This window comes from Chiloscyllium plagiosum, unplaced genomic scaffold (assembly GCF_037043375.1).
Source record: "Chiloscyllium plagiosum isolate Xiang-an unplaced genomic scaffold, Cpla_swu_hap1 HiC_scaffold_24, whole genome shotgun sequence".
NCBI lineage: Eukaryota > Metazoa > Chordata > Chondrichthyes > Orectolobiformes > Hemiscylliidae > Chiloscyllium > Chiloscyllium plagiosum.
Window position 1 is genome coordinate 15,661,263 of NW_028270162.1, and position 23,799 is coordinate 15,685,061.

At 50.1% G+C, this 23,799-nt stretch overlaps 1 protein-coding gene across 3 annotated transcripts in view; it reads left to right on the forward strand.

Moving 5' to 3' along the window:
- The window catches only part of LOC122562558 (small G protein signaling modulator 1-like), a 197,495-nt gene that overhangs the window by 19,352 nt on the left and 154,344 nt on the right, over positions 1 to 23,799 (forward strand). Inside the window, exon 1 of one of the 3 annotated variants that reach the window (XM_087999922.1) lies at positions 10,348 to 10,598. The exons of the other annotated variants lie outside the window; for them this stretch is intronic. The gene's annotated coding sequence lies outside the window, so the exon portion shown is untranslated. Of the gene's footprint in view, positions 1 to 10,347; positions 10,599 to 23,799 lie in introns of those variants that run through there. 3 annotated transcript variants of the gene reach the window in all.

Genomic DNA, 23,799 nt, shown 5'->3' on the forward strand with positions numbered 1-23,799 from the left:
GAGATTGATTTTTGAAAGGAGGTTTTCACTTGTTTTGGTGAACCCAAAGCTAGGGCATTTTGAGGTAAGACATTGTCCCAGTTTAAAAAAAGGAACAAAAAATAAACAGGAGATTCAGAATTTCCTCACTTTAAAGACTGACTCAGAGCTGGCTGGCCACAGCCAGTGTACTGTGCACAGGTAAATAAATGGTGACTTGGTGATGGGATGCCAGTCTCTGTGCAGTCAGTGTCATAGAGATGTACAGCATGGAAACAGACCCTTCGGTCCAACCCGTCCATGCCGACCAGATATCCCAACCCAATCTAGTCCTACCTGCCAGCACCCGACCCATTTCCCTCCAAACCATTCCTATTCCTATACCCATCCAAATGCCTCTTAAATGTTGCAATTGTACCAGCCTCCACCACATCCTCTGGCTGCTCATTCCATACACGTATCACCCTCTGTGTGAAAAAGTTGCCCCTTAGGTCTCTTTTATATCTTTCCCCTCTCACCCTAAACCTATGCCCTCTAGTTCTGGACTCCCCGACCCCAGGGAAAAGACTTTGTCTATTTATCCTATCCATGCCCCTCATAATTTTGTGAACCTCTATAAGGTCACTCCTCAGCATCCGACGCTCCAGGGAAAACAGCCCCAACCTGTTCAACCTCTCCCTATAGCTCAAATCCTCCAACCCTGGCAACATCTTTGTGAATCTTTTCTGAACTCTTTCAAGTTTCACAACATCTTTCTGATAGGAAGGAGACCAGAATTGCATGCAATATTCCAACAGTGGCCTAACCAATGTCCCGTACAGCCGCAACAATGGCCTCCCAACTCCTGTACTCAATACTCTGATCAATAAAGGAAAGCATACCAAACGCCTTCTTCACTATCCTTTCTACCTGCGACTCCACTTTCAAGGAGCTATGAACCTGCACTCTAAGGTCTCTTTGTTCAGCAACACTCCCTAGGACCTTACCATTAAGTGTATAAGTCCTGCTAAGATTTGCTCTCCCAAAATGCAGCACCTCGCATTTATCTGAATTAAACTCCATCTGTCACTTCTCAGCCCATTGGCTCATCTGGTCAAGATCCTGTTGTAATCTAAGGTAACCCTCTTCACCGTCCACTACACCTCCAATTTTGCAAACTTACTAACCGTATCTCTTATGCTCACATCCAAATCATTTATGTAAATGACAAAAAGTAGAGGACCCAGCACCGATCCTTGGGCGAGCTGAAATGCTCCAAATAACTGAGCAATCAAGGCCTGAGAGTTGTCTCATTTGATTGCTGTGGTGACACAGAAGCACACAAACCCCATTTGCCATTTGATGGCAAATTATGGACATATCCATTCTAAATTCAACTAATTCTATATTTTAGCTCTACTCACTAATCTCATCAATAACTTGCAGCAAGGTCTTTGTGTCATTTGTAATAGAATAACCACCTCATGTGAAAAGGGTTTGCTAATGGCAGTGTTCTGTAAAACTAAACCCATTCTGTCCTTGTGTCCTAACTCTACCTTTCCTGAGGTTCTGTTCACTCATTCCTGAATGTAAATTTAGGACATTGTTCACCGTTATGTTTATTGACTTGTTTGCTGGGATGTTGTCACTGAGTAAGTCATCCCAAGGCCAAGGCTAATGCCTTGAGAACATTTATTCATATCCCATCAAAGCACTTGGTGAAATTTAAGTCCAATCATTGAATAAATAAACTCTGGGGAGTGGAAGCTCGTGACATGAAATGATCATCGATTTACTAATGCTGTTTAAGGAAGGCTTATCTAGTCTGGACTACATGTGACTCCAGACCTGCAGTGATGTGGTTGACTGTGAAATGGCCCTAGCAAACATTCAGTTCAATGTGGGAAAGAAATGCTAGCCTTGCTGATCATGCCCATATCCAATCTCAGGAGCCACCACCCTCTCTGTCCAACGCTCCCCAGCCCACTCCCTGCTTTTGTTTCTTGTCCTTTTGTTTTCATTTTTCTTTGTTTTCTTAGCTTTAAAACCAATTGTGGCGATTCAGCAGCATTGGCACCGCAGCGAGAGTGGGCAGTGCATGGAATGGCGGCAGCCTTCCGTCAGTTGGAGGTAATGGTTCCACCTGGGGTCCTCTCAATAATCAAAGGCAGTGGCAGCACTGCAACAGCAGTGAGACCAAGCCGTTTGTATAATGGCTGTAGCCACCCGGCAGTACCAGTGATTGTATGTGGTGGCGTCAACGACAGCAATGACGTGGCTTTTCCCAGCATTTGGGACCTCCGGCAGCAGCAAAGCTCCTCCCAGTGGTTGGAAGCATTGTCAGTCGCAACAAGAACACAGCTCCTCCCCTGCTATCGATGTGAGATGCAGGCTGACTTGGACTCCATACTATGGCTAGTCCCAGATGCCTGCGTTGGTGGTTCCAAACACCTTTATGGGAATAAGACTTTAGACTTTAAGAGCTGGACTCTTTATCTTTAAGCTCTTTTTAAAAAACATTTTTTTTAAAATTCTGGTTTTGCACCAAGATGGTGCTGGAGAATGGTAATTCTGTACACTTGTCACTGTATTCATGTATTCCTATACTCGAGTACACGTGACAATAAAATCTAATTCTAACTATTCATGTTGTACACTAACAATCTGGACGAAGGAACTAAGGACATTGTTGCTAAGTTTGCAGATGACAAAAGATAAGTGGAGGGACAGGTAATGGTGAGGAAGTGGGGAGGCTGCAGAAGGACTTTGACAGGCTCAGAAAGTGGACAAAGTGGCAGATGGAGTAGAATTTGGGAAGGTGTGAGGTTCTGCTCTTTGGTAGGAAGAATAGAGGTGTAGATTATTTTATAAGTGGGGGTGGGGATGGCTTCAGAAATCTGAACACAGGGGGACTTAGGAGTCCTTGTTCAGGATTCTCTTAAGGTTAACATGCAGGTTCATTTGGCAGTTAGAAAGGCAAATATAATGTTCACCTTCATTTCAAGAGGGCTAGAATCCAAGTGTAGGGATGTACTGCTGAGGCTGTATAAGGCTTTAGTCAGACTGCATTTTGAATGTTGTGAGCAGTTTTGGGTCCTATATCTAAGGAAGGGTGTGCTGGCATTGGTGCAGGTGTAGAGGAGGTTCACAAGAATGATCCCAGCAATGAAAGGCTTTCCTTTGAGGAGTGGTTGAGGATTCTGGATCTGTACCCGATGGGGTTTAGGAGGATGATGGGGGAGTCTGATTGAAACTTACACAGTACTGAGAGTCCTGGATAGAGTTGATGTGGAGAAGATAATTCTACTAGTAGGAGAGACTAGGACTTGAGGGCACAACCTCAGGGTGAAGGCACGACCCTTTATAACTGAAATAAGGAGGAATTTCTTTAGCCCGAGGATGGTAAACCTGTGGAACTCACTGATACAGAAGGCTGAGGCAGCCAAGTCATTGAATGCATTTAAGACAGAGATGGATAAGTTCTTGATGAGTAAGGGGATCAAGGGATAATGGAAGAAAGCGGGAGAATGGGTTTGAGAAACATATCAGCCATGATTGAACAGCATAGTACACTTGATGAACAAAATGGCCTGATTCTGCTGCTATATCTTACAGTCTTATCCTTTGTGTAGAAGTTGAGACTGTGAATGTCTCATAGAGGTAGACCCTGTGCAGTGTAGCCTCTGGCTGCAGCTGAAGCCAAGTTTGCATGTGGAACTGGAGTGCTATTCACCCCATGGTCTGCTGACTCTTGGCTGTTTTGTGACCCTCGTCACCATGAGGAACTGAGGACTGACTGGAAAATCTCAATCAACCAATGACTGTAGGCCCTAAGAAGCCTTTGAATGCAGGATACAGTCTGGGAATGGCAAAGAGATGAGGGGTGCTTACTTCCACACCCATCCATCTCCATTTTATCACCAATTAGGAATTAAAAACTGAACACATGGTTCCTGAGAGAGGCCTTCAAGCAGTCAGCAGTGGTTAGGACTTTGACCTTCAGCTTTTTGTCAGTGTTGCTGCTTAAAATATACAAATCTGAAAAAGCCTGCTCTCAGAAGCTAAGCAGACTAAGGCCTGGTAAGTACTTTGGTGGGAGATTGCCTGGTCAATAGACGGGACTTTTGTCATGCAGTGGTAGTGTCCCGCTGGCTCTAGAGGTTTGTAATGACATCTCTGTAGAAGTTGATTAAAATGTCTATAGATCAGTGTAGCTACCTAAAACATACAAACCTGGTCTTCAAAGCTAAACAAGCTCAGGCTGGGTAAGTACTTGGAAGGAAGGCCATCTTGGTGCAGTGGTAGTGCCCCTACCTCTGAGCCTGAATGCTTGGGTTTGATCCCACCAACTCTTGAAGTGTGTAATACCATCTCTGAACAGGTTGATGAGAAAATATCTATTTTGGGACTCTAATGCAGTGATTACTTTATCTCTGGGCTAGGAGGCTTGGATTCAATCTCACGTGCCTCAGAGGTATGTAATAACATCTCTGAATGGATTGATGAGAAGAATTCCTGGTCAGTGCCGCTGATTGTAAAGATGCTGGTGGCCTCTGTGTTGTCAAATTAAGTTGATCCTGATCTTCCAATGGATCGATAGGGAATGATGGCAAGGTGAATGGAGAAATAGTGACTCCTGCGCCAAGACTATGATTCTGGAACAATCATTCTCAGAATTGTGTTAGATATCAGTTTCTAGCCAGCCACACTGTAAACAATAAAAAACACAAAATTTGATGTGGAAACCTTATCTCTGTCTTCCTGGCAATATGCCTGGACTCTTGAGAACATCACAAGTGTCGTTTACACAGACTTACTTCTTTGAGATCCTTAAGACCATTTTAATACCTCAGTTTGATGGAAATGAATATTGAGATTATCTGTCTGTAAATATGAGCATGGGGTGGAGGATACATGAACCTGCTAACAACTATAATAAAGTTTGGAGAGTCCAACATTCAGCAATGGATTCCTGAAAGCAAATTTGGGAGGCCATAATCTAATGTTTAGAGGCTTAATTTACTCTTTAATTAGCTTTAGTTAGGTTTATAAATTTCATTGGCTGTTGAAATTATATTATACTTAACCTATCTTATACCCTTCATTTACTTTATGAATATCTATAAGGTCACCTCTCAATATCCTATGCTCCACCTGTCCTAAGTCCCACCCTATCCAGCCTTTCGTTATAATTCAAACCTTCCATACCTGCCAACATCCTTATAAATCTCTTCTGAAACTTCTCTAGGTTAATAATATCTTTCCTATAACTGGCTTTTTATATAAATGGAGGGAGAGTTTAGCCAGAGACACATTTCTCCGGGCTACAGGGAAAGGGAGGAATTGAAGAACTCTTTCAAAAGATTGGAACAGGCACGAGGGGCTGAGTGGCCTCCTGTTCTGGATCATTAAGGGATGGATTCTTGTTAAAGAGAAGTGCAGTCACTTCAGAGCAAAATTACCCCATTGGAAGGTTCTGGAAGAATCTGACATTTGATCAAGATACTCAAGATCTTGAAGGCTGTCAACAAAACAGACCTGGAAAATTTGTGCACGTTGGTGGAAGGATTGAGAAGCAGAGGACATGGAGTTAAGTCAAAAGGTGACAGGAGGAACAGCTTTGCTTTAAACAAGAGGTTAAGGTCTAGCATGCACTGTCCAAGAGTGTGGTGAAAACTGATGCCATCAGGTCTTTCAAAAGAGAATTAGATAATTATCTGAAGAGAAAAGAGTCAGAGGGCTTCAGGTAAAAAGCAGGGAGTGAGGCAATCTGATTTGCTATTGTAGAAAGCCAGCCCAAACATGATAGACCAAATAGCCTCCTTCTCTGCTGTAACCACTCTGAATCAATCAGATGGAGTGTTCTTTGAGGCAGATCCAGACTTGTTTCATTGGCATTGGAGAGTTTTGAGAGAGTTGGTTTCAGGAAAATGGATTCTACCAGCAGCAGAAAGGGAGAAAAAGGTGTTCTTGATCTTTACCAATTAATGAAAACCCACCGTGGCTGTGTGCATGTTCTACTGAGGACTAAGTATTCCCCTGGTTTACAATGTACTACCATTGATGGAAGAAGTCTGCTATTAATGTCAGTGGTGCTGTTACAGTTACAATTGGCATTTGGACAGGGAAGGTATAGAGGGATGTGGGCCAAAAGCAGGCAAATGGAACTTGTTGAGTTTGGGAACCTGGTTGGCATGTATGAATTAGACTGAAGGGTCTGTTTCTGTGCTGTATGACTCTTTGACAAGTAGTCTGAACCTTCACTCTTACCACACATGGTCTGTGATCCATGACAGCACACCCAGGTGTGGCTAGTTACTGCCGCTGCAGGTTCAGTTCTGCTGCTGTCCTCTGTGAGGGGTAGGTCTTGCCTTACAAGTCTTATTGAATTCTTTGAGGAGGTGACCAAGCAAGTGGATGAGGGTAGAGCAGTGGATGTTGTGTACATGGATTTTAGTAAGGCATTTGATAAGGTTCCCCATGCGGAAAATCAGGAGGCATGGGATAGAGGGAAATTTGGCCAGTTGGATAGAGAACTGGCTAACCGGTCGAAGTCAGAGAGCGGTGGTAGATGGTAAATATTCAGCCTGGAGCCCAGTTACAAGTGGAGTTCCACAGGGATCAGTTCTGGGTCCTCTGCTGTTTGTAATTTTTATTAATGACTTGGAAGAGGGAGTCGAAGGGTGAGTCAGTAAATTTGCAGACGATACGAAGATTGGTGGAGTTGTGGATAGTGAGGAGGGGTGTTGTCGGCTGCAAAGGGACTCAGATATGATGCAGAACTGGGCTGAGGAGTGGCAGATGGAGTTCAACCCTGTCAAATGTGAGGTTGTCCAATTTGGAATGACAAATAAGAATGCGGAATACAGGGTTAACGGTAGGGTTCTTAGTAAGGTGGAGGAGTAGAGGGATCTTGGGGTCTATGTTCATAGCTCTTTGAAAGTTGCCACTCGGGTGGATAGAACTTGTAAGAAGACCTATGGTGTATTAGCGTTCATTAGCAGAGGGATTGAATTCAAGAGTCGTGAGGTGATGTTGCAGCTGTACAGGACCTTGGTTAGGCCACATTTGGAGTACTGTGTGCAGTTCTGGTCGCCTCATTTCAGGAAAGATGTGGAAGCTTTGGAGAGGGTGCAGAGGAGATTTACCAGGATGTTGCCTGGAATGGAGAATAGGTCGTACGAGGATAGGTTGAGAGTGCTAGGCCTTTTCTCATTGGAATGGCAAAGGATGAGGGGTGACTTGATGGAGGTTTATAAGATGATCGGGGAATAGATAGAGTAGACAGTTAGAGACTTTTTCCCCGGGTACAACAGAGTGTTACAAGGGGACATAAATTTAAGGTGAAGGGTGGAAGGTATAGGGGGGATGTCAGGGGTAGGTTCTTTACCCAGAGAGTGATGGGGGTATGGAATGCGCTGCCTGTGGGAGTGGCAGAGTCAGAATCATTGGCGACCTTTAAGTGGCAATTGGATAGGTACATGGATGGGTGCTTAAGCTAGGACAAATATTCGGCACAGCATTGTGGGCCGAAGGGCCTGTTCTGTGCTGTATTGTTCTATGTCCTATGTTCTGTATCTCAGCTGTGTCAGGAGGCATTTATTCCACATTGTGCAGAGCACCAGGTGAAGAGAGTGAAGATGTACTCACACTGTGCCTCTTCACAACTTCAGATTGTTTTAGAGCGTCTTACAGCCAACGAAGTTGTTTTCGAATTGTGGTCACCGCTGTAATCTTGGAAGCGCAGTAGTCAAAATGTGCACAGCAAGATTCCACAAACAGCAGTGCCATAATCGGCGGCCGACCTATTTCTTAGTGATAATCATTGCGGGGTAATCAGTTGTGACTCTGGGACAGTCTATGCTCTTAAGTGATAAGCTGTTAGTTCTAAGACATAATGATGGTACATCTGTTCAGAGGTCCAGTTTGATTAGATGTGTGCGAAGAGTACTTTATAGAATGAAGAAAATGGTAGCAGTGCGAGTAACAGTAACTCCTCAAAGTGCAATGCTTGATTGCGCAGCCATCAAATGGTGCAGGGATTGAAAACGTGAGGGGCCTTTTTAAACAAAGCACAAGAGTATTTGTGTTGGCGACTCGGTATATGAAGAGTGAAAGTTCTAAGCGATAAGATTGCTTTATTGGTGTTGCAAGGTGAGAGCAGCCTCTGATTGAATTTTCTGTTAGTTGGCCTCACAACTGTGTCACTGTACAATAGGGGGGTATAATTGATGCATATTTCACTAAGTAAAAGGTCCCTGTCTTTGTTGGACTTGAAATCTTTCCCTCAATTCTTTAGGAATAAATGGAAGATGAACATTAGATAGATGTCAAGATGTTCCACACTGCAATAAAGCTGAATATTTTTTGTTGCTAGTCTTGCAGCTTTTTTTTTAATGTGTGGCTCCTCTAGGTTGTTTTCCTAGTTCAGGTAATCCTGGGAATTATGCTTGCCAGCATCATCTTTCCCATCTGAATTCATTCCAGCATTACGGATTCCAGAGCTATTTGAATTCAGATTCTGCTCTATGGTGTATAGTCCTTTGGCAGCAGGGTCAGCCTATCAAGTGATGCAAAACAAACACAGAAAATGCTGGAGAAATTCAGCTGGCTGGCATCTGATGAGATAGAAACAGAGTTCATGTTTCGAGTCAAAACCGATTCTGGAGAAGTTATGAAACCTTATGAAACATTAACTCTTGTTTCTCTCTCTCCACAAATACTGCCAAACTTGCTGTGTTTCTAGTGCATTTCTTTCAGATTTCTAATGTTTGCAGTATCTTTCCTTTTAATTAAAAGTTCTTGCTAGTTAAATGATCCAAGACAATGTCCTGCACCTTTTCAGCCTTACCACAAACTCTTGGAAACATTTTGGATGCTTCTGGAATGGAGGATCATTGCATCGGGAATTCTTGCAGCTTCCAGTGGGAACAATGTGAGCTTCCCAGGCGTTATCCAACATCTTTTGGTTCTGAAGAAGAATTGCCCTAGAAATGTCAAGTCTGTTTCTCTCTTCACAAATGCTGCCAGTTTCACCAGTTTCATCTGCAGTATTTTGTTTTCATCTACCACAGGAAAACTGGGAAGGCTCACTATGAAACTATCATTGATTGTTGTTTAAAACCTGTCTGGTTCAATAATGCTGTTTAGGAAAGAAAGTCTGCCCTCCTTCCTCAGTCTTTTCCCCAGTTTAATTCAGTACATGTTATTACAGTGTCACAAAGAGCAGAGCTTAAAAGCAGCATTTTTGAAAGATCGCAAAAAACAGATGATCTGTTTATTTTCACATGGTTGGTTGCAGGAACTTGCTTTGTACAAATTGGCTATCACATTTCCGCAGAAATACAGTTAACTAGCTGAAGGGTATGATACAAATGCAAATCTTTCTCCCTGAGCAGTTCCAGGTTGTATCACTGGAACTGACATTATCTAATTCTCTTATTCTCCAGGATAATTAACAAGGGGAATTGGATTAGATTGATTTGCTTTTTTTTAACCTTTGCCTTTGTGTTTTCAAAATTGTCTCCACTTCTGACAAATCCCACTGCTTCTAGAAAATGATCATTTCCTAAACCTTTAACCTTCTTAAATTGACTGTTGAAAACACCCTCTTTAACATTACTGTTTCTATTAAGAGGCACTTGTTGAACACAGATATAGGGACGTAGAAATATCGCAACATTTTCAATCATGGTAGATGAATTTCAACTACAGCCTGCTGACAAATGGTCAGAACAGATCTGATGAAAATGACCACAAGATGGTGAAAGCTGTATGACAGTTTTGCCTGCCTGGGGAGTCTTCAACTTCTAGCGCAATGGGTAGTGTATCTGCCCCGAGCCAGAAAGTTTGTGTTTGAGCCCCTCCAGGATTCAATATTCAAGGAAGGCATGTTTGTAAAATAGATTAGATTAGATTAGATTACTTACAGTGTGGAAACAGGCCCTTCGGCCCAACAAGTCCACACCGCCCCGCCGAAGCGCAACCCACCCATACATGTAGCCCATTTTACCTAACACTACGGGCAATTTAGCATGGCCAATTCACCTGACCTGCACATCTTTGGACTGTGGGAGGAAACCGGAGCACCCGGAGGAAACCCATGCAGACACGGGGAGAATGTGCAAACTCCACACAGTCAGTCGCCTGAGTCGGGAATTGAACCCGGGTCTCTGGCGCTGTGAGGCAGCAGTGCTAACCACTGTGCCACCGTGCCGCCCATGTGCCACCGTGCCGCCCATTGTGCCACCGTGCTGCCCATGTGCCACCGTGCCGCCCATTGTGCCACTGTGTCGCCCATGTGCCACCGTGCAAATTATGAATCAACTTTCAGTAGGTCTATAGTGGACCATAAGAGTGAGCCATGTCTAATGCAGCATGGTGCCCCTCAAGATATAACCGTAAGCAACCTGTTCTACAGAAAACCAGCCAGAGAAACAGACATCAGAACATGCTTTGTTGCTTTGTCAGTCGCTAGACACAAGGAAAAGAATTAAAAAGATTACAACTTGGGATCATAATCTCAAGATAAAAGGACTGAACTAAACAGAAATTTCTTCACTTGAGTTCGGAATTGTTGGAATTCTCTACCTCGAAAGGCTGTGGATCCCCAGTCATTGAGTATATCCAACACTGGATAGGTAGGTAGATTGTTGTTTTTTTAAAGAATTGAGAAGATCGGTCATTGCAGATCAGCCAGGATCTTATTGAATGGCAGAGCAAGCCCAAGGGGCTTTAAGACTAACTCTGGTTTCTGAAACATTCCACTAATATAAACATAATCTATCCTGTCCTGATTGGTGTTTGATTCCTGTGCAGATATCCATGGTGATTGAAAGTGAGCAAAAGCTGACAACTCAAAAGCAATCCTAAAAGTAGGTCCAAAAATGTGAGGAAAGCAATCAGAGCTGGCTGCAAATGAATACATAGACTTTACATTGGTCAGACATAAACCCTTCTGAAGGGGAGAATGGATTCTGAGGCCTGAGATACATTTACTGAGAGATCAGAACATTCATAAGAACACTTGTGAAAATGTTGACAAAGGCAGATTTTTAAAATCATTTAGAATCCTTCAATTATTCTCTCATTTAAGTTAATAGCAAGTTGCAAACAAAATACATGAAAAAATTTATGCCTGGTGGAGTCACAAGATTAAAAATGCTGCAGTGCAGTAACAGAGTGTTTACAGGTTAAATAGAAATAATCAGAAGAAAAATCAGATAATTCACAGTAACATCGATTCACTTTAGTTCAATGGAACCTATTTAGAGTCTGAAGTAAAACTATTCTTTCAGTGTGGAAGCATCTCCCTTGAATGTGATTGCTGCATAGAGTCATAGAGATGCACAGCATGGAAACAGATCCTTCAGATAAATTTGTCCATGCTGACTATATACCTTGAATTAAATTGAGTCTCATTTGCCAGCTTTTGGCCCATATCCCGCTAAAGCCTTCCTATTCATATACCCAGCTGAAAATGTGATGCTGGAAAAGCGCAACAGGTCAGGCAGCATCCAAGGAGCAGGAGAATCGATGTTTCGGGCATGAGCCCTTCTTCAGGAACATTCCCCAGGACCTTACCATTACAGTCCTGGCAAATTAATATTTCCAACTCCAGCATTCCTTTCCTTTCCAAACTACTTCAGTGTTTTGTCACCTATAAAATCCTGAAGAAGGGCTCATGCCCGAAACGTCGATTCTCCTGCTCCTTGGATGCTGCCCTCCTGCTGCACTTTTCCAGCAACACATTTTCAGCTCTGATCTCCAGCATCTGCAGTCCTCACTTTCTCCTATTCATATACCCATTCAGATGCCTTTTAGATGTTGTAATTGCATTAGCCTCCACCACCTCCTCTGCCAGTTCATTCCATACACACCACCATCTTCTGCATGAAAAAGTTGTCCCATAGGTCCCTTTTTAAATCTTTCCCCTCTCACCTTAAACCTACATCCTTTAGTTTTGGACTCCCTTACCCTGGTGAAATCTTTTTGACTATTCATCCTATCCATGCCCCTCGTGATTTTATAAACCTCCATAAGGTCAGCCCTCAGCCTCCGACATTCCAGGGAAAATAGCCCCAGCCTGTTCAGCGTCTCCCAATAGCTTAAACTCCCCAATTTCTGTAATATCCTTTTAAATCTTTTCTGAACTCTTTCAAATTTCACAATATTTTTCCTATAGTAGGGAGACCAGAGTTGAACACAGTGTTCCAAAAGTCCAATGTCCTGTACAGCCACAACATGATCTCCCAATTCCTATATTCAATGCACTGACCAATAAAAACAAGCATACCAAACACCTTCTTCACTAACCTGTCTACCTACGATTCCACTTTCAAGGAATTATTAACCCGCACCCGCTTGTTCGGCAACACTCCCCAGGACCTTACCATTACCACAGTCCTGGCAAATTAAATTTCCAATTCCAGCCTTCCTTTCCTTTCCAAACTACTTCAATGTTTTGTCACCTACAAAATCCTTTTCTATTTCTCCTCCAAGTCCGTGTCAGGATCTTTCTCATCAGGTTTGCACTCCTCTTACAGAAATGCAGTGGCAAAAGACAAAGTCACAACTGAGGTCCTTTGACACTGCCCCTCTATGCTTGTTGTCTTTTCAGATGGTAGTGGGCGGGAGGGCCTGTTTTCGGGAGGGGAATATAGGTTGTTCTGCGGAGGTGCAAATGCATGTAACCCAGTGCTGACTCAGTGAGGAACCTAGACAGTTGGGGATAGGGGCAGGTGCACCCGATAAATGCCCCCGCTTCTCCTTTAACCTTAAGCAAACGAATCAGCAGAATCCAGTTTGGATTGGATGTTGACCGGATTGTCATTTAGCCTATCGTGACAGCCTCATTGAAGAAATGATTGAGTTTGACCTACTCCCCGCTCTGCATCCATGATCATGTATCATTCTCCGAAATGCCAATAGATACAAACAAGTCCTATTCTGAAGTGAAGAATCAATTCTTGCACCGTCGTGAGATACACATTTTAAATCACTTTCTTGCCATCTGAAAAGCTATTATGGGAGTGTACAAATTGAACGACTGTTTCTGACAACCTGATAGAGTTCTTCACTTGCAAGCAAATTGAAATTGACTTCTGATTTTACTCAAGGCAGTTTGTCTTTGCTCCTTCCACTGTCGAGATATTTATCTGTCTCTGGCAATGCCTGGCCGAGTCTGACTTGCTGTCTCTTCCATTGCATCTAAATGGTACATGGTCTTAAACAGCACAGAGGCAGGCCATTTGGCCTGACAGATCCATGCAGGCTTTTATCCTCCACTCAACCCTCCCCACTTGTTCTTCATGCATCCCCTTCTCCCCTGCTCCGATCTCCATCAACATAGTCAACTTCCTCCACCCTCATGTTACTCCTAGTGGCAGTTTGTTCCACATTTCTACCACTCTCAGATAACTTTCTCCTGAATTCCTGATTGCATTCATTCACATTCATGCCATTTAGTTACGGATTCACTCAAAAGTTAAAGTATCTTCTCAATGTCTACAAAACCAAATCCCTTTCAAAAGATCGAAGACACTTATCCCATGTCACCCTTCAGTTTTCACTTTACTGGACAAAAGACTTCCACTCTATTTAGTCTCTCCTGTTGGGTATAATCTTTCAAGCCATTGTCATTGTTCCTGAAATTCTTTTCTTTTTTGCATCCTCTCTAGTGCCTCTATCTCTTCCTTATAAAAAGTGGTATTATCTGAATACTATTAATCCAGAGACCCAGGTTCAAATCTAGCCTAGGCAGATGGTGCTTCTTGCATTTACTAAGAATCTGGAAATGATGCTAATGATGACCATTAAACTGTTGTCAATTGTCAGAAAAAAACCCATCTGATAAAGTAGTTTAATCTAAACGATCTCTTTGTTTGGGGCTGCTGAGCCCAGGGCTCGTCTCGTTCCATCTACTTTTTAAAATTTTAATTTTGCTTTTTTACTTTTTACATTTTGCTTCCAATCTTCGATGGGGCAATGGCAGAAGCAGAATGACACAATGAGGCGGGGAGGCATGTTCCAGGATTCAGCAGCAGTAGCATTAGACTCAAGGAGTGAGTTCTGAGGGCCTGCGGTGGCAGTGAGTGTAGATTGTGAGGGCCTGTGGCGGCAGTGGGAGAGAGTTCTGAGGGCCTGTGGTGGCAGTGGAAGTGAGTTCTGAGGGCATGCGGTGGCAGTGGGAGTGAGTTCTGAGGGCCTGTGGTGGCAGTGGAAGTGAGTTCTGAGGGCATGCGGTGGCAGTGGGAGTGAGTTCTGAGGGGCTGCGGTGGCAGTGAGAGTAGATTCTGAGGGCCTGTGGCGGCAGTGGGAGTGAGTTCTGAGGGCCTGCGGTGGCAGTGGGAGTGAGTTCTGAGGGCCAGCGGTGGCAGTGGGAGTGAGTTCTGAGGGCCTGTGGTGGCAGTGGGAGTGAGTACTGAGGGCCTTTGCTGGAAGTAAGAGTGAGTTCTGAGGGCCTGTGGTGGCAGTGGGAGTGAGTTCTGAGGGTCCACGGTGGCAGTGGGAATGAGTTCTGAGGGCCTGTGGTGGCAGTGGGAGTGAGTTCTGAGGGCCTGTGGTGGCAGTGGGAGTGAGTTCTGAGGGCATGCGGTGGCAGTGGGAGTGAGTTCTGAGGGGCTGCGGTGGCAGTGAGAGTAGATTCTGAGGGCCTGTGGCGGCAGTGGGAGTGAGTTCTGAGGGCCTGCGGTGGCAGTGGGAGTGAGTTCTGAGGGCCTGTGGTGACAGTGGGAGTGAGGTCTGAGGGCCTGTGGTGGCAGTGAGAGTAGATTCTGAGGGCCTGCGGTGGCAGTGGTAGTGAGTTCTGAGGGCCTGCGGTGGCAGTGCGAATAGATTCTGAGGGCCTGTGGTGGCAGTGGTAGTGAGTTCTGAGGGCCTGCGGTGGCAGTGCGAATAGATTCTGAGGGCCTGCGGTGGCAGTGGTAGTGAGTTCTGAGGGCCTGCGGTGGCAGTGCGAATAGATTCTGAGGGCCTGTGGTGGCAGTGGGAGTGAGTTCTGAGGGTCCACGGTGGCAGTGGGAGTGAGTTGTGAGGGCCTGTGGTGGCAGTGGGAGTGAGTTCTGAGGGCCTGTGGTGGCAGTGGGAGTGAGTTCTTAGGGCATGCAGTGGCAGTGGGAGTGAGTTCTGAGGGCCTGTGGTGGCAGTGGGAGTGAGTTCTGAGGGCATGCGGTGGCAGTGGGAGTGAGTTCTGAGGGCCTGTGGTGGCAGTAGGAGAGAGTTCTGAGGTCCTGTCGTGGCAGTGGGAGTGAGTTCTGAGGGCCTGAGGTGGTAATGGGAGAGAGTTCTGAGGTCCTGTCATGGCAGTGGGAGTGAGTTCTGAGGGCCTGACGTGGTAGTGGGAGTGGGTTCTGAGGGTCTGTGGTGGCAGTGTGGGAGTGAGTTCTGAGGGCCTGCAGTGGCAGTGGGAGTGAGTTCTGAGGGCCTGTGGTGGCAGTGTGGGTGAGTTCTGAGGGCCTTTGCTGGGAATAAGAGTGAGTTCTGAGGGCCTGTGGTGGCAGTGGGAGTGAATTCTGAGGGCCTGTGGCAGCAGTGGGAGTGAGTTCTGAGGGCCTGCAGTGGCGGTGGGAGTGCGTTCTGAGCATATTGGTGGCAGTGGGAGTGAATTCAGAGGGTCTGGGATAGCAGTGGGAGTGAGCTCTGAGGGCCTGAGGTGGCAGTGGTAATGAATTCTGAGTGCCTGCTTGGCAGGGGGAGTGAGTTCTGAGGGCCAGCGGTAGCAGTAGGAGTGAGTTCTGAGGGCCTGTGGTGGCAGTGGGAGTGAGTTCTGAGGGCCTGTGGTGGCAGTGGGAGTGTGTTCTGAGAGCCTGCGGTGGCAGTGAGAGTGAGTTCTGAGGGCCTGTGGAAGCAGTGAGAGTGAGTTCTGAGGGCCTGCGATAGCAGTGGGAGTGAGTTGTGAGGGCCTGTGTCGGCAGTGGGAGTGAGTTCTGAGGGCCTGCGGTGGCAGTGAGAGTAGATTCTGAGGGCCTGCGGTGGCAGTGGGAGTGAGCTCTGAGGGCCTGTGGTGGCAGTGGGAGTGAGTACTGAGGGCCTTTGCTGGAAGTAAGAGTGAGTTCTGAGGGCCAGTGGTGGCAGTGGGAGTGTGTTCTGAGGGCCTGTGGTGGCAGTGGGAGTGTGTTCTGAGGGCCTGCGGTGGCAGTGAGAGTGTGTTCTGAGGGCCTGCGGTGGCAGTGGGAGAGTGTTCTGAGGGCCTGTGGTGGCAGAGGGAGTGAGTTCTGAGGGCCTGTGGAAGCAGTGAGAGTGAGCTCTGAGGGCCTGCGATAGCAGTGGGAGTGAGTTGTGAGGGCCTGTGTCGGTAGTGGGAGTGAGTTCTGAGGGCCTGCGGTGGCAGTGAGAGTAGATTCTGAGGGCCTGTGGTGACAGTGGGAGTGAGGTCTGAGGGCCTGTGGTGGCAGTGAGAGTAGATTCTGAGGGCCTGCGGTGGCAGTGAGTTCTGAGGGCCTTTGCTGGAAGTAAGAGTGAGTTCTGAGGGCCTGTGGTGGCAGTGGAAGTGAATTCTGAGGGACCACGGTGGCAGTGGGAGTGAGTTGTGAGGGACTGCGGTGGCAGTGGGAGTGAGTTCTGAGGGCCTGTGGTGGCAGTGGGAGTGAGTTCTGAGGGCATGCGGTGGCAGTGGGAGTGAGTTCTGAGGGCCTGTGGTGGCAGTAGGAGAGAGTTCTGAGGTCCTGACGTGGCAGTGGGAGAGAGTTCTGAGGGCCTGATATGGCAGTGTGGGAGTGAGTTCTGAGGGCCTGCAGTGGCAGTGGGAGTGAGTTCTGAGGGCCTGTGGTGGCAGTGGGAGTGAGTACTGAGGCCCTTTGCTGGAAGTAAGAGTGAGTTCTGAGGGCCTGTGGCAGCAGTGGGAGTGAGTTCTGAGGGCCTGCAGTGGCAGTGGGAGTGAGTTCTAGGGGTGTGCGATAGCAGTGGGAGTGAGCTCTGAGGGCCTGAGGTGGCAGTGGTAATGAATTCTGAGTGCCTGCTTGGCAGTGGGAGTGAGTGCTGAGGGCCTGTGGTGGCAGTGGGAGTGTGTTCTGAGGGCCTGCGGTGGCAGTGGGAGTGTGTTCTGAGGGCCTGCGGTGGCAGTCTGAGTGTGTTCTGAGGGCCTGCGGTGGCAGTGGGAGAGTGTTCTGAGGGCCTGTGGTGGCAGAGGGAGTGAGTTCTGAGGGCCTGTGGAAGCAGGGAGAGTGAGTTCTGAGGGCCTGCGATAGCAGTGGGAGTGAGTTGTGAGGGCCTGTGTCAGCAGTGGGAGTGAGTTCTGAGGGCCTGCGGTGGCAGTGAGAGTAGATTTTGAGGGCCTGTGGTGACAGTGGGAGTGAGGTCTGAGGGCCTGTGGTGGCAGTGGGAGTGAGTACTGAGGGCCTTTGCTGGAAGTAAGAGTGAGTTCTGAGGGCCTGTGGTGGCAGTGGGAGTGAGTTCTGAGGGCCTGTGGTGGCAGTGGGAGTGAGTTCTGAGGGTCCACGGTGGCAGTGGGAGTGAGTTCTGAGGGCCTGCGGTGGCAGTGGGAGTGAGTTCTGAGGGCCTGTGGTGACAGTGGGAGTGAGGTCTGAGGGCCTGTGGTGGCAGTGAGAGTAGATTCTGAGGGCCTGCGGTGGCAGTGGTAGTGAGTTCTGAGGGCCTGCGGTGGCAGTGCAAAAGATTCTGAGGGCCTGTGGTGGCAGTGGTAGTGAGTTCTGAGGGCCTGCGGTGGCAGTGCGAATAGATTCTGAGGGCCTGCGGTGGCAGTGGTAGTGAGTTCTGAGGGCCTGCGGTGGCAGTGCGAATAGATTCTGAGGGCCTGTGTGGCAGTGGGAGTGAGTTCTGAGGGTCCACGGTGGCAGTGGGAGTGAGTTGTGAGGGCCTGTGGTGGCAGTGGGAGTGAGTTCTGAGGGCCTGTGGTGGCAGTGGGAGTGAGTTCTGAGGGCATGCAGTGGCAGTGGGAGTGAGTTCTGAGGGCCCGTGGTGGCAGTGGGAGTGAGTTCTGAGGGCATGCGGTGGCAGTGGGAGTGAGTTCTGAGGGCCTGTGGTGGCAGTAGGAGAGAGTTCTGAGGTCCTGTCGTGGCAGTGGGAGAGGGTTCTGAGGGCCTGAGGTGGTAATGGGAGAGAGTTCTGAGGTCCTGTCATGGCAGTGGGAGTGAGTTCTGAGGGCCTGAGGTGGTAGTAAGAGTGAGTTCTGAGGGCCTGTGGTGGCAGTGGAAGTGAATTCTGAGGGACCACGGTGGCAGTGGGAGTGAGTTGTGAAGGCCTGTGGTGGCAGTGGGAGTGAGTTCTGAGGGCCTGTGGTGGCAGTGGGAGTGAGTTCTGAGGGCATGCGGTGGCAGTGGGAGTGAGTTCTGAGGGCCTGTGGTGGCAGTAGGAGAGAGTTCTGAGGTCCTGACGTGGCAGTGGGAGAGAGTTCTGAGGGCCTGATATGGCAGTGTGGGAGTGAGTTCTGAGGGCCTGCAGTGGCAGTGGGAGTGAGTTCTGAGGGCCTGTGGTGGCAGTGGGAGTGAGTACTGAGGCCCTTTGCTGGAAGTAAGAGTGAGTTCTGAGGGCCTGTGGTGGCAGTGGGAGTGAATTCTGAGGGCCTGTGGCAGCAGTGGGAGTGAGTTCTGAGGGCCTGCAGTGGCAGTGGGAGTGAGTTCTAGGGGTGTGCGATAGCAGTGGGAGTGAGCTCTGAGGGCCTGAGGTGGCAGTGGTAATGAATTCTGAGTGCCTGCTTGGCAGTGGGAGTGAGTGCTGAGGGCCTGTGGTGGCAGTGGGAGTGTGTTCTGAGGGCCTGCGGTGGCAGTGGGAGTGTGTTCTGAGGGCCTGCGGTGGCAGTCTGAGTGTGTTCTGAGGGCCTGCGGTGGCAGTGGGAGAGTGTTCTGAGGGCCTGTGGTGGCAGAGGGAGTGAGTTCTGAGGGCCTGTGGAAGCAGGGAGAGTGAGTTCTGAGGGCCTGCGATAGCAGTGGGAGTGAGTTGTGAGGGCCTGTGTCAGCAGTGGGAGTGAGTTCTGAGGGCCTGCGGTGGCAGTGAGAGTAGATTTTGAGGGCCTGTGGTGACAGTGGGAGTGAGGTCTGAGGGCCTGTGGTGGCAGTGGGAGTGAGTACTGAGGGCCTTTGCTGGAAGTAAGAGTGAGTTCTGAGGGCCTGTGGTGGCAGTGGGAGTGAGTTCTGAGGGCCTGTGGTGGCAGTGGGAATGAGTTCTGAGGGTCCACGGTGGCAGTGGGAGTGAGTTCTGAGGGCCTGCGGTGGCAGTGGGAGTGAGTTCTGAGGGCCTGTGGTGACAGTGGGAGTGAGGTCTGAGGGCCTGTGGTGGCAGTGAGAGTAGATTCTGAGGGCCTGCGGTGGCAGTGGTAGTGAGTTCTGAGGGCCTGCGGTGGCAGTGCAAAAGATTCTGAGGGCCTGTGGTGGCAGTGGTAGTGAGTTCTGAGGGCCTGCGGTGGCAGTGCGAATAGATTCTGAGGGCCTGCGGTGGCAGTGGTAGTGAGTTCTGAGGGCCTGCGGTGGCAGTGCGAATAGATTCTGAGGGCCTGTGGTGGCAGTGGGAGTGAGTTCTGAGGGTCCACGGTGGCAGTGGGAGTGAGTTGTGAGGGCCTGTGGTGGCAGTGGGAGTGAGTTCTGAGGGCCTGTGGTGGCAGTGGGAGTGAGTTCTGAGGGCATGCAGTGGCAGTGGGAGTGAGTTCTGAGGGCCCGTGGTGGCAGTGGGAGTGAGTTCTGAGGGCATGCGGTGGCAGTGGGAGTGAGTTCTGAGGGCCTGTGGTGGCAGTAGGAGAGAGTTCTGAGGTCCTGTCGTGGCAGTGGGAGAGGGTTCTGAGGGCCTGAGGTGGTAATGGGAGAGAGTTCTGAGGTCCTGTCATGGCAGTGGGAGTGAGTTCTGAGGGCCTGAGGTGGTAGTAAGAGTGAGTTCTGAGGGCCTGTGGTGGCAGTGGAAGTGAATTCTGAGGGACCACGGTGGCAGTGGGAGTGAGTTGTGAAGGCCTGTGGTGGCAGTGGGAGTGAGTTCTGAGGGCCTGTGGTGGCAGTGGGAGTGAGTTCTGAGGGCATGCGGTGGCAGTGGGAGTGAGTTCTGAGGGCCTGTGGTGGCAGTAGGAGAGAGTTCTGAGGTCCTGACGTGGCAGTGGGAGAGAGTTCTGAGGGCCTGATATGGCAGTGTGGGTGTGAGTTCTGAGGGCCTGCAGTGGCAGTGGAAGTGAGTTCTGAGGGCCTGTGGTGGCAGTGGGAGTGAATACTGAGGCCCTTTGCTGGAAGTAAGAGTGAGTTCTGAGGGCCTGTGGTGGCAGTGGGAGTGAATTCTGAGGGCCTGTGGCAGCAGTGGGAGTGAGTTCTGAGGGCCTGCAGTGGCAGTGGGAGTGAGTTCTAGGGGTGTGCGATAGCAGTGGGAGTGAGCTCTGAGGGCCTGAGGTGGCAGTGGTAATGAATTCTGAGTGCCTGCTTGGCAGTGGGAGTGAGTGCTGAGGGCCTGTGGTGGCAGTGGGAGTGTGTTCTGAGGGCCTGCGGTGGCAGTGGGAGTGTGTTCTGAGGGCCTGCGGTGGCAGTCTGAGTGTGTTCTGAAGGCCTGCGGTGGCAGTGGGAGAGTGTTCTGAGGGCCTGTGGTGGCAGAGGGAGTGAGTTCTGAGGGCCTGTGGAAGCAGGGAGAGTGAGTTCTGAGGGCCTGCGATAGCAGTGGGAGTGAGTTGTGAGGGCCTGTGTCAGCAGTGGGAGTGAGTTCTGAGGGCCTGCGGTGGCAGTGAGAGTAGATTCTGAGGGCCTGTGGTGACAGTGGGAGTGAGGTCTGAGGGCCTGTGGTGGCAGTGGGAGTGAGTACTGAGGGCCTTTGCTGGAAGTAAGAGTGAGTTCTGAGGGCCTGTGGTGGCAGTGGGAGTGAGTTCTGAGGGCCTGTGGTGGCAGTGGGAGTGAGTTCTGAGGGTCAACGGTGGCAGTGGGAGTGAGTTCTGAGGGCCTGTGGTGACAGTGGGAGTGAGGTCTGAGGGCCTGTGTGGCAGTGAGAGTAGATTCTGAGGGCCTGCGGTGGCAGTGCGAATAGATTCTGAGGGCCTGTGGTGGCAGTGGTAGTGAGTTCTGAGGGCTTGCGGTGGCAGTGCGAATAGATTCTGAGGGCCTGCGGTGGCAGTGGTAGTGAGTTCTGAGGGCCTGCGGTGGCAGTGCGAATAGATACTGAGGGCCTGTGGTGGCAGTGGGAGTGAGTTCTGAGGGTCCACGGTGGCAGTGGGAGTGAGTTGTGAGGGCCTGTGGTGGCAGTGGGAGTGAGTTCTGAGGGCCTGTGGTGGCAGTGGGAGTGAGTTCTTAGGGCATGCAGTGGCAGTGGGAGTGAGTTCTGAGGGCCTGTGGTGGCAGTGGGAGTGAGTTCTGAGGGCATGCGGTGGCAGTGGGAGTGAGTTCTGAGGGCCTGTGGTGGCAGTAGGAGAGAGTTCTGAGGTCCTGTCGTGGCAGTGGGAGTGAGTTCTGAGGGCCTGAGGTGGTAATGGGAGAGAGTTCTGAGGTCCTGTCATGGCAGTGGGAGTGAGTTCTGAGGGCCTGAGGTGGTAGTGGGAGTGAGTTCTGAGGGTCTGTGGTGGCAGTGTGGGAGTGAGTTCTGAGGGCCTGCAGTGGCAGTGGGAGTGAGTTCTGAGGGCCAGTGGTGGCAGTGGGAGTGAGTTCTGAGGGCCTTTGCTGGGAGTAAGAGTGAGTTCTGAGGGCCTGTGGTGGCAGTGGGAGTGAATTCTGAGGGCCTGTGGCAGCAGTGGGAGTGAGTTCTGAGGGCCTGCAGTGGCGGTGGGAGTGCGTTCTGAGCATATTGGTGGCAGTGGGAGTGAGTTCAGAGGGTCTGCGATAGCAGTGGGAGTGAGCTCTGAGGGCCTGAGGTGGCAGTGGTAATGAATTCTGAGTGCCTGCTTGGCAGTGGGAGTGAGTTCTGAGGGCCAGCAGTAGCAGTGGGAGTGAGTTCTGAGGGCCTGTGGTGGCAGTGGGAGTGTGTTCTGAGAGCCTGCGGTGGCAGTGAGAGTGAGTTCTGAGGGCCTGTGGAAGCAGTGAGAGTGAGTTCTGAGGGCCTGCGGTGGCAGTGAGAGTGTGTTCTGAGGGCCTGCGGTGGCAGTTGGAGAGTGTTCTGAGGGCCTGTGGTGGCAGAGGGAGTGAGTTCTGAGGGCCTGTGGTGGCAGTGAGAGTAGATTCTGAGGGCCTGTGGTGGCAGTGGGAGTGAGGTCTGAGGGCCTGTGGTGGCAGTGAGAGTAGATTCTGAGGGCCTGTGGTGGCAGTGGGAGTGAGCTCTGAGGGCCTGTGGTGGCAGTGGGAGTGAGTTCTGAGGGCCCGTGGTGGCAGTGGGAGTGAGTTCTGAGGGCATGCGGTGGCAGTGGGAGTGAGTTCTGAGGGCCTGTGGTGGCAGTAGGAGAGAGTTCTGAGGTCCTGTCGTGGCAGTGGGAGAGGGTTCTGAGGGCCTGAGGTGGTAATGGGAGAGAGTTCTGAGGTCCTGTCATGGCAGTGGGAGTGAGTTCTGAGGGCCTGAGGTGGTAGTAAGAGTGAGTTCTGAGGGCCTGTGGTGGCAGTGGAAGTGAATTCTGAGGGACCACGGTGGCAGTGGGAGTGAGTTGTGAAGGCCTGTGGTGGCAGTGGGAGTGAGTTCTGAGGGCCTGTGGTGGCAGTGGGAGTGAGTTCTGAGGGCATGCGGTGGCAGTGGGAGTGAGTTCTGAGGGCCTGTGGTGGCAGTAGGAGAGAGTTCTGAGGTCCTGACGTGGCAGTGGGAGAGAGTTCTGAGGGCCTGATATGGCAGTGTGGGAGTGAGTTCTGAGGGCCTGCAGTGGCAGTGGGAGTGAGTTCTGAGGGCCTGTGGTGGCAGTGGGAGTGAATTCTGAGGGCCTGTGGCAGCAGTGGGAGTGAGTTCTGAGGGCCTGCAGTGGCAGTGGGAGTGAGTTCTAGGGGTGTGCGATAGCAGTGGGAGTGAGCTCTGAGGGCCTGAGGTGGCAGTGGTAATGAATTCTGAGTGCCTGCTTGGCAGTGGGAGTGAGTGCTGAGGGCCTGTGGTGGCAGTGGGAGTGTGTTCTGAGGGCCTGCGGTGGCAGTGGGAGTGTGTTCTGAGGGCCTGCGGTGGCAGTCTGAGTGTGTTCTGAGGGCCTGCGGTGGCAGTGGGAGAGTGTTCTGAGGGCCTGTGGTGGCAGAGGGAGTGAGTTCTGAGGGCCTGTGGAAGCAGGGAGAGTGAGTTCTGAGGGCCTGCGATAGCAGTGGGAGTGAGTTGTGAGGGCCTGTGTCAGCAGTGGGAGTGAGTTCTGAGGGCCTGCGGTGGCAGTGAGAGTAGATTTTGAGGGCCTGTGGTGACAGTGGGAGTGAGGTCTGAGGGCCTGTGGTGGCAGTGGGAGTGAGTACTGAGGGCCTTTGCTGGAAGTAAGAGTGAGTTCTGAGGGCCTGTGGTGGCAGTGGGAGTGAGTTCTGAGGGCCTGTGGTGGCAGTGGGAATGAGTTCTGAGGGTCCACGGTGGCAGTGGGAGTGAGTTCTGAGGGCCTGCGGTGGCAGTGGGAGTGAGTTCTGAGGGCCTGTGGTGACAGTGGGAGTGAGGTCTGAGGGCCTGTGGTGGCAGTGAGAGTAGATTCTGAGGGCCTGCGGTGGCAGTGGTAGTGAGTTCTGAGGGCCTGCGGTGGCAGTGCAAAAGATTCTGAGGGCCTGTGGTGGCAGTGGTAGTGAGTTCTGAGGGCCTGCGGTGGCAGTGCGAATAGATTCTGAGGGCCTGCGGTGGCAGTGGTAGTGAGTTCTGAGGGCCTGCGGTGGCAGTGCGAATAGATTCTGAGGGCCTGTGGTGGCAGTGGGAGTGAGTTCTGAGGGTCCACGGTGGCAGTGGGAGTGAGTTGTGAGGGCCTGTGGTGGCAGTGGGAGTGAGTTCTGAGGGCCTGTGGTGGCAGTGGGAGTGAGTTCTGAGGGCATGCAGTGGCAGTGGGAGTGAGTTCTGAGGGCCCGTGGTGGC